Below are 13,659 nucleotides of genomic sequence, written 5' to 3' on the forward strand. Positions count from 1 at the left end.
CGGAAGCGGTCTAGCGTTGGTGCTCGTCTGCAAAAGATACCTCGAATATAGTCCGGTGTTGGAGCTCGGACACAAGAGGACACTGCCACCCGGGAACAACTTCAAACCCGAGGTGTGGCATAAAAATAACGAGGCATTGATAAAGGCCCAAGACTTAAAGGGCTCCTCGGATACCTGACGTGTGAGATCTTCAGATTTAGCTCGGCAATCCTCAAGATAGAAGATGGGAAGATTTGTTGAACCAGTTTTCAAGACCGACGACCGAAGACGAAGAACAGTTCGGAAGAACCAAGGAGCGTCGCCAACTTGAAGACCGGTTCAGGGGGCTACTGACGGTGTCCTGGACTAGGGGGTACTCACCACATCGTCTCCCGATCAGTTGATTGGGCCGAGGACCCCCATGGCCGTTTACTCATGGGCCAGTTCAGACAACCGAGGACATATACGGGGAGGATTCCACAAGACTTGGTGATCAAGACAAGGACTCCTCTCCACCGACGTATTCGACTAGGAATCTTGTTATCCTAGGCCTCTGGTATGTTATATAAGCCGAGGCCAGGCTAGTCAATAGATGATTATGATATTATTCATGATACCCTTAGGTTTTAGACCACAACATATGATCTTGAGGTAGATCAACTCTGTACTTGATACTCCATCAATATAAATAAGAGCAGGACATAGGCTTTTACCTCCATCAAGAGGGCTCGAACCTGGGTAAACATCGTGTCCCCTGTCTCCTGTTACCCATCGATCCATGATAGACAGCTTGGGACCCCCTACCCGAGATCCGCCGGTTTTGACACCGACAAAGACCCCCTTTTATATGGGGAAAATCCAACCGTTATGCTCACAGCCCACACAGAGCTGTACTACCGCTCGTCCTCACGGTACTACCGCTAGGGGTAGCGGTACTACCTCAAAGAGTAGTGGTACTACTGCTTGCGAGCGGTACTAAAAAAATACATCCGTGCCTACCACCGTTGGACTTGTGACGAGTTTTTGCTCCGGAGCGGAAGTAGCCACGGTGCCACGGTAGTACCACTCCCAAGAGCGGTAGTAAAAAATTACATCCCCTCCAAGCGGTAGTACCACTCCCACGAGCGGTAGTACCGCTGCAGCTTTTATAAGGACACCAAAACTGACACAACTTCTACAAACGGACTCCGAATTCAATGAAACCAAGTTTGTTGGAAAGCTAGCGACAAGGGATAACACAATATCGATTGAAATAATAATAATAAGAAAATTAGAAAAGGCCCATAAGAAAATGGTGAGAACCCTTCCTCGAATAAGACCGGTAAAACCTCCAACCGAAAACGCAATAGAGGAAGCATGTGAACTCCATTTTCGATGAACTCGAGCTTGTCAAGAAGATGACCATAAGCCCTAAGACTCACAAAGAGAACCAAGCAAGAACCAAGAAAGATGATGCAAGGATGCAATGGTTTGAGCTCTCTGCGAACGATACGATCAAGCTACTCATCAAGAGCCCCCCTTGATAGTACGGCAATCGATCCTATAACCCGGTCTCCCAACTACCACCATGAGACCGGTAAAATAGAAAACCTGTCAAGGGCAAACCTTTGTCTTGCACAAAGTCCACTTGAACTAGATCTAGAAAATCTTGACTTCCTCAAGTTGGACCACCTTTCTTGATTGCGTTGGCTCGATGAAGACTAGTAGGTTGCTCCCCCATACTCCACTATGGGTGAGCCACTCTTTGGCACATCTTCACAAATCCATTGTCACCACAATGGATGGCAAGCTTCAAGCACTTGATGTCTTCGTGATGCATCACTTGAACTTGCACACCACAACCTAACCCCACAAAGAACTCTCACGAAGACCATGGGTTAGTACACAAAGCGTAATTGACAATGCTTACCATACCATGTGATCGCTTGATCCCTCTCAGTACATCTTCTACGCTTTGTGTGTTGATCAACTTGATTCACCCTTTGACTTAGTCTTGATCAACCTCTCACAAGACCAATCTTAAGGTAATTCATTGAATAGCACCTTGGTCGACACAAACTCTCCTTGAAACCAACACATGTATTCCAAGAAAAGCCTATGGACAAAACCTTCAAATATAATTCAAGGCAACCATTAGTCCATAGAGGTTGTCATCAATTACCAAAACCAAACATGGGGGCACCGCATGTTCTTTCAATCTCCCTGTCGGTGTCAAAACCGGCGGATCTCGGGTAGGGGGTCCCGAACTGTGCGTCTAGGCCGGATGGTAACAGGAGGCAAGGGACACGATGTTTTTTACCCAGGTTCGGGCCCTCTCGATGGAGGTAATACCCTACTCCTGCTTGATTAATATTGATGATATGGGTAGTACAAGAGTAGATCTACCACGAGATCAAGGAGGCTAAACCCTAGAAGCTAGCCTATGGTATGATTGTTGTGTATGGAGTTGATTGCCTATGGACTACAACCCTACGGTTTATATAGACACCGGATAGGGTTAGGGTTACATAAAGTCGGTTACAATGGTAGGAGATCTTGAATATCCGCATCGCCAAGCTTGCCTTCCACGCCAAGGAAAGTCCCATCCGGACACGGGATGAAGTCTTCAATCTTGTATCTTCATAGTCCAGGAGTCCGGCTGAAGGTATAGTCCGGCTACCCGAACACCCCCTAATCCAGGACTCCCTCAGTAGCCCCCGAACCAGGCTTCAATGACGATGAGTCCGGCGCGCAGATTGTTCGGCATTGCAAGGCGGGTTCTTCTCCAAATCTTGTGTACCTGTAGGAATAATGTCCGATTTTTGTAATGTGGTGCTCCTCGGCTTCCATGCCCAATAATGGCCGTCTTCCACGTGTTCAAACGAATGCGAAAAGCCGGGGCGTTTTTACATCCACACCCCTAGCCGTATAAATGAGCCGCCTATTTAACGGGATGGGGATTTATTTCCAAACCGCATCTTCTCCATTCCGCGGGTTATCATCAGAGCGCTTCCAGCAAAGGTCCATTCCAACATGACCAGCCGTCGCTGCTCCTCCCCTCGCCCCTCCGGTCCCAAACCCGGGGACTGGGAGAGTTGCACCATCCCGCATAGCGAGTTAGCGTCACTTCAGGCCAAGGGATTTCTCCCTCAGGCATATATGGTCCCGGTCCGAGCCGGTCTCGCCACCTACAATGGCGGAAAACAAGCGGAGAGCACCCCCAATCCTTCTAAAGGAGAGCGGGTGTGCCTCGTTCCCTATCTAATAAGGGGACTGGGATTTCCAATTCATCCATTTCTCCGCGGGCTTCTGGAGTTCTACGGCCTCCAGCTGCACAATCTCACGCCCGCCTCCGTATTGCATATTGCGGGCTTCGTCGCCCTCTGCGAGCTATTTTTAGGCGTTGAGGCTCATTTCGCGCTGTGGAAGAGGTTATTCTGCCTGGTGCCCCGTTCTCAAAAGGGGTCTATATTCCAAGTGGGCGGAGCCGAAGTATGGCACATCGCCGGGACCGGATACCTATCCGGAACCCCAAAGAAGGCGTCCGAGGACTGGCCTTCGGAATGGTTTTATATAGATGACGTCCCGCTACCGGACCCTATCCGGGTCGGTCTCCCTGAGTTCAACAGTGCTCCATTGAAGAAACGCTTGAGCTGGCGTCCGCGGAGCTCTCAGAGAGAAAGCGACAGAGACGTCCTTTACCTGATGGGCCGGATAAGACTGTTGGCTCATTCCGGACTAACCATGATTGGAGTCATGGCCGCATGCATTATGCGGGGGGTGCAGCCACTTCAATATAGAGGCCACCCCATGTGGGATTTCAACGAGGAGGATGACGCCACCCGTTACGGTCGTAAGGGGCCGGCCTCCGCTGCTGCTCTAGTAAAGATCTTATCCTCTTTGTACAAGGGAGAAAAGGAGGAATTCCTCCGTGTCAACCCGCAGGCCCGATTTACTATGTATGATCCTCCAAGTTGGGTAAGTGAACAACTGCGCTTGCCCGTTTGTTTTATACTCCCACGGTTAGATATGTAGTCTAACGACTTCAATGCAGGAACTGCGACATGTGGTAAAGGATATAAACAACCGCCCTCCACAGCCCGAGGACCCAGAACGGTCCCTCGATCCGGACTCCGAAGAGGATCCGGACATATCGGTGGAGCTTATCGACGGGGTGTTCCATCAGCTAAGCAAGGACAATACCTTGGTAGCCATCACGGCTGATTACCCAGGGTTAATTCCGGCCTCCCAGGTGACAGAAACCGGAGTCTCATTCCCTTGAGAGAGATTCCACTCTCACGTATTCTGGTGTTTCTGACGACAACCGTGTTTTGCAGGGGAGATTTCTGAGGCAGGAGGCCGAACCTGCGGTGGCTAGCCAACGAGGGGCCGCAGGGCCCCGTGGGGCAAAAAGGAATGTAGTCCGGACTAAGATGCCGGCGCAAAGGTATAGCGCACCCTCTGTTTCCCTGGTGTTATTCTATCAGGGCATATTAACGTTCGTGCTATCTTCAGAATGAAGAGACCTCGCCAGACTACATCCGAAGAGGTTTCCAATCACGCCTCCACCAGCCAGGCTCCAACGTCTGGCCAGGAAGCGGAGGCGAGCACAAGGCGCGCACCGGACGCTCCTCCGACAGAGGATGCGGACAGGCTGTCTGCCACAAATTCTGAAGTGGAGAGTGCCATGAACCACAGGCGTCGCCGGACAGTTCTACGCGACGCTTGTTTCTCACAAGAGGCTTTAGATGCCTTTAATTCGAGATATGCGTACCTCCGTGCCGCTCAAAATGGTTTAGCCAGAGCCACGAAGCAATATGTAAAAGACATACGGGTAAGAAATTTTTGGTCAAATATATATATACCAATAGCCCCCAAGACTTGAAATAGTTAGAGCAACTGATTTAAGGATCATTTAATATGCAGGTTCTTACAAAGAAGAATATTGTATGGTCCCAGGAGCTGGAAAAGTGCAAGGCCCAACTAGAGGCCGCACTAGCCGCAGCAGGGGAGCCCAAAGAGACCCCCTCAGGTAAGATACACTTCGAAAGATTAGTATTGTGCGGTGTGGGTGCAAATCTGACAAATCATGTTGCAGATGGCGCCGGACTCGATCCGGAAAAGCAACAAATCTTACGCCGACTAAAGGCCGGTGAGAGTACGTTGACAAAGGTGAGGCGAGAGAAGAATGATCTTCAGGATGCCAACACCAGGCTGGACATCGAACTTAAAGATGTTCGTGGCCAGCTGTCGGACTCCACGAAGGAGAATCAGCGGCTTCGACGCGGCATATTTAGTAAGTGCTTGAACGAACTTTGAAAAAAAAGAGTTCGGCGAGGAAGTCGACTAACAGAGTAATGTCTGTAGGTATGCTCACAGGTCGTCCTGCAGAGGAGATGCCCGGTTCTACGGGTGACCTTCTACCCGAACTCATGCAATTGCACGAGCAAATTCGGCAGGCGATGCGAGGCGTTGCCCAAGCCTTATGGCCCGCCCACTCCATGCCCGAGGGCCTTGGAGAGCTTGCGGAGAAGCTGAAGGGAGCTCGGCGACGCTTCCGGTTGTGGAAGATATCGGCCTGCCGACAAGGCGCTAGGGAGGCCTGGGCCATGGTGAAGATCCGTTTTACGAAGTCTGACCCAAACCACATGGCCGAGGTCGGACCAGTGGGGCCTGACGGGAAGGAGATCCCTGTAAGATAGTATACGGCCAAGTAGAGTTAGCCGCGAAGTATTCCCAGCAGGACTGTAAATTAGACAGCCTGTTAGATGGTATAGAAGAGGAATACAATCAGTCAGAATGACTATGTAATTTTGAATTGACATGTGTAATGCCTTCTAGCCGGATTGTAGATCGTTTGTCGTTGCCGACCTTTTCGCTTCAACCTCGGGACCTGACGGTCCGGAGTGTGTCCGAATACCATAGCGGTTATATAAGAACTGTGGTATGCGTGGAGACAAGGTGTAGGGGTCATTAGTGCTTTATCAGACAAGTGCCCAACTAGTTATGTTATATTACATGGTTAGTAAGAAACATCTTCCGGAGAGAATAGTTCCGTTAGGGGTTCCTTTCGCTGGGAGGCATGCCCTAAAGTGCATGTCCGAACTGCATAAAAAGACGCAGAAAAAAGCATCTGGGGGCGCATAAAATGAGTAAAAAGATCATATTTTATCTCACCGACCGAATATTCCCTTAAGAACGCTAGCTTTCGGCTTCACCCAGTCTGAGGTACACATCCGGCTGACCCGGCAGTAACAATCGCAGAGGTGCTCCCTTTACCGCCTGGCCGAACAATCGGGAACGTAGGGGTAAGCACAGGAGCCAGGCAACCCAGCTTGGCCAAAACTTAAGTCATATCGATGCATATAATGGTGAAGAAAAAGGTACATGCGGAAGTTTGATGCATGTGTTGGGCGTGAAGCCCGTATAAATAAGCTTCTGTTAAAGAAGCCCCCAGGTTTAATGAGCGCGAGTGGCGCGTCACTAGATGAGCCTTTAAGGGCTATAAAAGAAAAGAGGGGAAGGAGAGAAATGTAAGACAGAAAAATGCAAAAAATGGATAGAGGAAGGAGATGAACACAGAGTCCGGCGCTAGGCATAGAATCTTCGGAGACGGGTGGCGTTCCACGGGTTCGGCTCGAGTCGGTTATCCGACGCATCTCGCAGGCGGTACGCCCCGCCAGTCAGGACTTGGTTGATTATGAATGGACCTTACCACTTGGGCTTGAGTTTGTCCTTTTTCTTATCCGGCAGGCGTAGAACTAGTTCGCCAACATTGTAACTTTTGGCCCGTACTTCTCTGCTTTGATATCTTCGGGCCTGCTGTTGATAAAATGCGGAACGGGCTTTTGCCACGTCACGCTCCTCCTCCAGGGCGTCCAAGTTGTCCTGCCGATCGAGCTCGGCTTCTCTTTCTTCGTACATGCGCACTCTAGGTTAGTCATGAATTATGTCGCAGGGTAGAACTGCCTCTGTGCCGTACACCATAAAAAATGGTGTGTATCCGGTGGTGCGATTTGGCGTGGTCCGCAGCCCCCATAGCACGGAGTCGAGCTCCTCTACCCAGTGCATGTTAGATTCCTTGAGGGACCGCACCAGTCTGGGTTTAATGCCGCTCATGATAAGACCATTTGCATGTTCGACCTGGCCGTTGGTTTGTGGGTGATAGACGGAAGCATAATCGAGCTTGATGCCCATGTTTTTGCACCAGAGTTTTACCTCGTCGGCGGTAAAGTTTGTACCGTTATCGGTTATGATGCTGTGGGGGACGCCATAACGGTGTACAACCCCGGATATGAAGTCTATCACAGGTCCGGATTCGACCGTTTAACAGGCTTGGCTTCTATCCATTTGGTGAACTTATCCACCATGACCAGTAAGTATTTTTTCCTATCGGTCCCACCTTTAAGGGGTCTGACCATGTCAAGCCCCCAGACCGCAAAAGGCCAGGTGATGGGTATAGTTTGGAGTGCGGTGGGTGGCATATGGCTTTGGTTGGCAAAAAGTTGGCAACCAGCGCATCGTTGGACTAGGTCCTGAGCGTCTGCCCGGGCCGCCAGCCAATAAAAGCCTGTACGGAAAGCCTTGCTAACAAGGGACCGAGCAGCGGCGTGGTGACCATTGAGTCCGGCATGAATTTCAGCCAGAAGGTTCTGCCCTTCCTCTTCGGAGATGCACCTTTGAAGGACTCCGGTAGTGCTTTTCTTATAAAGCTCTCCCTCATGGACTCTATAGGCTTTAGATCGCCGCACTATGCAGCGGGCCTCGTTTTGGTCCTTCGGGAGTTCCTGCCTAGTAAGGTAGGCTAGGAATGGTTCTGTCCACGGGGCGATAACCGCCATTATTACGTGGGCTGAAGGTGTAATTTCATTGGCAGAGCCTCCGATTGTGTCAAATTGTTCGGCGTCGAGTGGTGCGGCTGGGTCCGGGCTGTTATTTGCGGGTTCCCCCTCCCATGCTACGGATGGCTTGAACAATCTTTCCAAAAAGATGTTGGGGGGGGACTGCATCGCGTTTTGCTCCGATGCGTGCCAGGACATCCGCTGCTTGATTGTTTTATCGGGCTATATGGTGAAACTCCAGCCCTTCGAACCGAGCTGACATTTTTAGGACGGCGTTGCGGTAAGCTGCCATTTTTGGGTCCTTGGCGTCGAAGTCTCCATTTATTTGGGATATTGCGAGGTTTGAATCCCCGCGTACCTCTAGGCGCTGGATACCCATGGATACTGCTATCCGGAGACCAGGTAGGAGGGCCTCATATTCGGCTGCATTGTTGGAATCCGTGTACATGATCTGGAGCACATATTGGACTGTGTCTCCTGTGGGGGACGTTAGGACGACGCCAGCCCCCAGTCCGGCCAACATTTTGGAGCCGTCGAAATGCATAATCCAGTTTGAATATGTGCCGTGCTCTTAAGGGAGCTTGGCCTCCGTCCATTCTGCGACGAAGTCGACCAAAACTTGCGATTTAATAGCTCGCCGTGGCTTATAGGTTATATCGAATGGGAGAAGCTCGAAGGCCCATTTTGCAATCCGGCCCGTTGCATCGCAGTTGTTGATAATATCGTTTAGTGGCACTTCTGAGGCTACTGTTATGGAACACTCTTGAAAGTAGTGTCGTAGCTTCCGGGATGCCATGAATACCGCGTATGCAATCTTTTGATAATGCGGGTACCGTGATTTGCATGGAGTGAGGACCGTGGACACGTAGTAGACCGGCCTTTGAAGGGGGAATTTGTGTCCGTCCGTTTCCCGCTCGACAACGAGCACTGCGCTGACAACTTGGTGTGTTGCTGCAATGTACAATAACATTGGTTCGCCGGTGATTGGCGCGGCCAGGACTGGGTTTGTTGCTAATATGGCTTTATTTCATCAAGTCCGGCCGTGGCGGCATCCGTCCACTCGAAGTGTTTGGTGCGCCGAAGGAGGCGATAAAGGGGTAGTGCCTTTTCTCCCAAGCGGGAGATGAAGCGGCTTAAAGCCTCCACGCACCCGGTTAATTTTTGTATTTGTTTAAGGTCCTTTGGGACATCCAATTGTGACAAAGCTCGGATCTTGGCTGGGTTTGCTTCGATTTCTCTACCAGATACAATGAAGCCCAAGAGCTTTCCGGCTGGAACGCCGAAGACGCATTTTTTCGGGTTGAGCTTGATGTCATATTTTCGGAGTTTATCAAATGTAAGCCTCAAGTCGTCTACTAGAGATTCGACATGTCTTGATTTGACGACCACATCATCTACATACGCCTCCACTGTTTTGCCGATCTGATTTGCCAGACATGTCTGGATCATGCGCTAATATGTTGCGCCGACGTTTTTCAGCCCGAAGGGCATTGTGTTGAAGCAGAATGGGCCGTATGGTGTGATGAATGCTGTTGCGGCTTGGTATGATTCTGCCATCTTGATTTGATGGTATCCGGAGTATGCATCGAGGAAACACAACGAGTCGTGTCCTGCGGTGGCATCGATAATTTGATCGATACGGGGGAGGGGGAAGGGATCCTTTGGGCAAGCCTTGTTAAGGTCTTTAAAATCGACACACAGGCGCCAGGATTTGTCCTTCTTTGGTACCATCACCAAGTTTGCTAGCCAGTCCAGATGTTTTATGTCTCTAATGAATCCAGCCTCCAATAGCTTGGCTAGCTCCTCTCCCATAGCCTGTCTCTTGGGTTCGGAAAAACGCCGAAGGGCTTGTTTGACAGGTTTGAATTCTTTTAGGATATTTAAGCTGTGTTCGGCCAGCCTGCGTGGGATCCCTGGCATGTCTGAAGGGTAACAGGCGAAAATGTCCCAGTTCTCTCGTAGGAACTCTCGCAGTGCGGCGTCTACATCAGGGTTCAGTCGTGCCCCGATGGAAGCTGTTTTATTGGGGTCCGTTGGATGGACCTGGAATTTGACTATTTCGTCAGCTGGCTTGAAGGATGTGGATTTGGATCTCTTATCGAGTATCACATCATCCCTGTTAACCATGGAGCGCAACGCAGTCAGTTCCTCGGCCACTAAGGCTTTGGATAGCGCCTCAAGGGCTAATGTGGCCGTCTTGTTTTCGGCGCGGAGTGCTATGTCCGGATCACTAGCTAGAGTGATAATTCCATTCGGCTCGGGCATCTTAAGCTTCATGTACCCGTAATGGGGTATTGCTTGGAAGATTGTGAATGCTTCCCGCCCTAGTAAAGCGTGATATCCGCTCTTAAACGGGGCCACCTGAAATGTGACTTCTTCGGACCTGTAATTATCCGGCGTGCCGAACACCACATCTAGTGTGATTTTTCCTGTGCAGCGTGCTTCCCGACTGGGGATTATTCCTCTAAAGGTTGTGCTGCTTCGCTCGATGCGGTTCCAGTCCATTTCCATTTTTTGAAGGGTTTCCTCATAAATGAGGTTCAGTCCGCTGCCTCCATCCATGAGCACCTTGGTGAGGCGAAAGCCGTCCACTATGGGACTGAGGACCAATGCGGCTGGTGCTCGGGCTGTTCGGAATCTAGGTTCATCACTTGCGTTGAAGGTAATAGCAGTGTCGCTCCATGGATTTATTGTTGCAACTTGATAGACTTCGGCGAGGCTGCGGAGTATTCTTTTTCGCATATTGTTTGATGCGAAAGTCTCGAAGACTGTGAGAACGGTACTGGTGTTCTCGGGCTGGCTTTCTGCGGCCTCCAGAATTAAGAGGTCCTCACCAATTTTGGCCACCTGCCGGAGTATCCAACATGCTCTAAGGCTGTGACTTGGTGTGGCGTCCTCTGTACTGTGAATTCTACAGGGTCCATCAAGCCACCTTTCCAGTACGGTTCCATGCCCTGTAGAGGGTTTTGGCTTTTTGGTGTTTATCCCGGGTGTCCTATGATGATGCACCCTCTTAGTTCGGACGGGATTACTATTCAAGACCGGATTATCCCAAAATTTTATTTCGGTTTTCCAGGCGCTTTCCATCGCACAGTATTTTTGTACTATGGACGCCAAGTCAGCGAAGCGTGTAATATCACGACGACTTACGGCGTTAAGGATTCCCTCGTCCGTGCAATTACTGCAGAAAATTGAGATTGCGTCTCCCTCGCAGCAATCCTTTATCCTGTTCATAACCAGGAGGAATCTGGCCCAGTAATGATGTACTGTTTCCTCGGGCCTCAGCCTGATTTGGGAGAGATCGCTTATGTTCGGGTGGGCGGGTGTCGTTGAATCTGAAAGCTCACCCAATCCAAGATTCGGAGGCCGAAGAGTTTCCGAACTCTGAAGTTCGGAGTCTTGGATGTTGTCCAACGAATCTAGCCCGTTGCCTGATCCTAAGCTCAGGTCTTGAGTTACATCCTCCTCTCCGCGGGTATCCGGCTTGGAGGCGTCGGGAATTCGGACGTAGCTAGTCCTTAAAATAGATGAAGGGTCGCCGCACTGCGCCTCTACCACGGCAACGTGGTGGGTGACTTGGGGAGAGTTAATTTCTCTTAGATCGGGTTTAAGCCCAACCTGGTCGTAATCCGTAGCGACCCCCAGGGCGGCGATGCGATCCAAGAGCTCGTTTACGGAAGAGAGCTCCATTGGATCTAGCTGCTCGACGAGCTCCGAGCTGACGTGTAGGTTGCTTTTGATGACCCGAGAGGTCACCGTCGGCGCAACAGCCAAACAGGCGGTCATGAGGAAACCACCTAGCCGGAGGGTTTGGCCGACAACCAAGGCTCCCTTAGCAACGGCGCCGTCTTTAAAGACGGAAGGAGCAGAGGAACTCTCAATGAAAGCACCAATGTCGGTGTCAAAACCAGCGGATCTCGGGTAGGGGGTCCCGAACTGTGTGTCTAGGCCGGATGGTAACAGGAGACAAGGGACACGATGTTTTTTACCCAGGTTCGGGCCCTCTCGATGGAGGTAATACCCTACTCCTGCTTGATTAATATTGATGATATGGGTAGTACAAGAGTAGATCTACCACGAGATCAAGGAGGCTAAACCCTAGAAGCTAGCCTATGGTATGATTGTTGTGTATGGAGTTGATTGCCTACGGACTACAACCCTCCGGTTTATATAGACACCGGATAGGGTTAGGGTTACATAAAGTCGGTTACAATGGTAGGAGATCTTGAATATCCGCATCGCCAAGCTTTCCTTCCACGCCAAGGAAAGTCCCATCCGGACACGGGACGAAGTCTTCAATCTTGTATCTTCATAGTCCAGGAGTCCGGCTGAAGGTATAGTCCGGCTACCCGAACACCCCCTAATCCAGGACTCCCTCACTCCCCCATTTTGGTAATTGATGAAAATCATTTTCAAGAGAGTTTATACAAGGAATTATGCATCACCATGCAATGCAATAACCAATAATGCATGCATATGAGGTGCAAATGCTTAGGAACACAACCAAAGCAAGAAATGATGACTCTCTAAACTCCTCCACAAAACTCTCTGAAACTTCTCCCCCATTGGCATCGATTGCCAAAATGGGAGAAAAGCTTAGAAGGCCAATATAAATTGTGTATTTCTCCACAAGAGAGTGGAATGCAATACACATATCCAAAGGTAAATACTTGGAGGAAGACAAACTATATTGAGGCCCAAAGATTGCAAAAGAATGATATGCCACAAAGACATAACAAAGAGAGAAACAATCAATCAAGCAATCAAAAGATACCAATTGAAGCAAGCTATCCAAAGATACCAATTGAACCAACTAGACCAATGATCCTACGTGCCACATGAATAAAAGATATTATGATATGAGCAAAGGAGTGTTCTAGACAAACTAGAGAAGCTCCCCATGATTTGTGCACAATTTAGTTTTGTAATTGGATACACCGAGCACAAAATAGGATCGTCACTCCCCCAAGATCAATAGAACCTCACGATAAGTGCAAGAGAGCAACAGAGTGTTCTAAAGACACTAGTGAAGCTCCCCATGATTTGTGCACTCCTTAGAATATTTGCATTAGGATACCAAGTGCACAAAATAGGATCATCACTCCTCGAAAACCAATAGAAACTCACAACAAGTGTAAGTGAGCATGTAGGAAACAAAGCCTAGCACAAGCAACAAACACATGGTTGAGCAACATGTAAAAGCGGAAACTTAAGAATAGGCTCAACCAAAATGATGTGTGTGAGTCATGGCAAAGCACTTGAGAAGACTAAAATAAGGATGAGCATTAAGCATCAAAATAGTCTTAGATAAATGAGATACACGGTGCATGACATGTCCTCCCCCCACACACCCAACTAGCAAATGCGTTTACAAGCTCACTAAAAAGATAACAACAAAGCTTGCGATAACCCATGGTGAAGATAGAAGATGAAAGCCTCATCAAGACGAGGGATACCAATTAAGATGGCAAAAGCCTCGTAAAGACAAGCATCAGGAAAATAATCTTCACCACACAAGAGTGCATCAAGATGCAATGAGATAAGACACGCACTCAAGGCAAAAGTTTTCACGGAGCCACAAAAGAAATAACATAAGAAGGACAAGGTGGACGTGAAAGAAAGGATATCATCTAGAGATGTAATTTCTCTCAAGTGTATAAGGTTCTAGGTAGACGAAATCATGATGATATATATCTACAAAGAAGGATGTACACCCGAAATAGTTACAACACAAAGGAACAAGATATACAAAAGGAAAGTCATACATATACCAATAAGATATTTGCTTGGAAGCATAGCACATGGCTAGATATGGTCTTATAGTATATAAATGAATTCCTACCACACACCCATCAAAGAC

Source organism: Triticum urartu, chromosome 7A, assembly GCF_056163025.1.
Source record: "Triticum urartu cultivar PI428250 chromosome 7A, HENAU_Tu73, whole genome shotgun sequence".
Classification (NCBI taxonomy): domain Eukaryota; kingdom Viridiplantae; phylum Streptophyta; class Magnoliopsida; order Poales; family Poaceae; genus Triticum; species Triticum urartu.